This window comes from Mizuhopecten yessoensis, unplaced genomic scaffold (assembly GCF_002113885.1).
Source record: "Mizuhopecten yessoensis strain PY_sf001 unplaced genomic scaffold, ASM211388v2 scaffold715227, whole genome shotgun sequence".
In the NCBI taxonomy this organism is placed as follows: domain Eukaryota; kingdom Metazoa; phylum Mollusca; class Bivalvia; order Pectinida; family Pectinidae; genus Mizuhopecten; species Mizuhopecten yessoensis.
The window spans coordinates 3,417-5,226 of NW_018479515.1; the positions used below are offsets into that span (position 1 = coordinate 3,417).

At 36.0% G+C, this 1,810-nt stretch overlaps 1 long non-coding RNA gene across 1 annotated transcript; it reads left to right on the forward strand.

The window, feature by feature from the left end:
- Positions 1 to 160: 160 nt before the first annotated feature.
- On the forward strand, positions 161 to 1,014 carry LOC110441053. Its single transcript, XR_002461819.1, has 3 exons — positions 161 to 227; positions 377 to 447; positions 736 to 1,014. It is a non-coding gene; the product is annotated as an uncharacterized LOC110441053 (long non-coding RNA).
- Positions 1,015 to 1,810: the final 796 nt, after the last annotated feature.

Below are 1,810 nucleotides of genomic sequence, written 5' to 3' on the forward strand. Positions count from 1 at the left end.
TATATCTTGTTGGTCCTGATAGAGGTCCCGGGTGGTTTTAATGTTGGATGAAAATACAGTGTTGTTTCATCTGTATATAAACAGAGTGTGCTCGGTTTTGAATGCATGGAATAAAACTTATAAAAAAACTGTGGTATTTACATACAAATGAATGTTTCCGGGGGATAATATAACTGTTTTAAGGTTGCTTGTTTTGTAGGTCGCCGGCGAGATCCAGTCAATGACAAGTAAGTTTGTACCAATACATATTTTTAATTACCATGACTTGTAAACACATGTAATATAATTTTGTCACATCATTCATTATCTTTCAACGTTTGGTGCTGGCAGATTTAGGATGGTGCATAGTTTATAAGATATTTCAATTTTGTTGCAGCAGAGAATACGAGTCATTGGAGGGTCGGTCTAGCCCAAACGTCTATGAAGATCTCCATGGCACAACATCTGGTAAGTTTCTATATCGTCTGTCAGATAAGCGATATATGAAATAAAATCAAAATATTGCACAACTTTAAACACAGCTTTGCAATTATATTAATTAACATCAAAATGTTTTAATTGATGGTTTCCTTATTTATAATTCTATTGCATTCATTTATGTAAAATGCATATATTTTGGGTACAACTTTTTTAAATTTTAGATCCTAAGGAACAGGCTTTACACGCTAATCGCGTTCAGAACAAATTACAAGAAGCTAATATTAACAAAATTAATTGTGCATCCTTATTTTTTAGGTGAGAGAGAAATATACATCACCACCGCAATTGCAGAGGGGGATTCTGGTTCCGGAAATTAGTCGATCTGGTTCACAAGAAATCGTAATAATGAACAACTCGAGGAAGCTTTAATTAATACGTCAGTTTTTCAAAATATTTCTATTGGACTTAGCCTATCAAACGTAGATCGGAACCGTGATGAATAATAATCAATATACATGTTAGTCCCAGAGCTTTGTGGTTGTTGACAATGACCATGTCAGCAGCCCTCACCTCTGCGATTGTGACAGCCGCGGTTATTATTATTGAGCATGCGACTGGTATAATTTTATGGGTATACATCCGCTACAGTATGGCAGAAATATTGCGTTTTCTAACGTACTGTGCTATTCACGAGCTTTATCCAAAAACACAGGGAGATATCTACACGTGTGGTAGACTTAAATACAGCGTGTGCTACTTGGAAGGTGCATATTGTGTTCCGCTCCAAACTGTTAATGGTATAAACAGTAGTTTGTGTTTTCAGCATTATAGATTGAGAGGGAGATCGTCGAGGGAGGTGTAAACCTATCATGTCTTGATATGTATATCTACAATAGGAAGTGCATTGTCCTAACCGCACGACAGCACTGCTAGGATTGTCGCCCATGTATGGATTCATCAGTCGCCTGATGACAGCCAGTCAATCAGGCGAAAACGCTACCAAGTATGTTTATAGTTTATATATTTCCATTGTACAGAGCACACAGGCACTATGTTATGTATTTATCTCTATATATTTACCCTAAACGACGAATCCCGAATTACATTTTATTGTTATACCCGTATGTCCTGAATGATATTATAGTAATGTGATGCGACTGTTAAAAACTCGAGAAATTGTAGACTAACAATTTGACGGCATTTTTACAGGATACTTTTCCATTGAAACTTGAGGAAGACGCGGTTAAATGTATACTGGCGCATGAGGCGACTATTTATTTCCTGAGAGTTTTTTTTTAAATTGCAATATTGTTTTTGAAATTCTGTTCGTGTAGAAATATGTAAACTAAAAGTATCGTAAGCGATATGTGTGCAATCACCTCATTCCGTT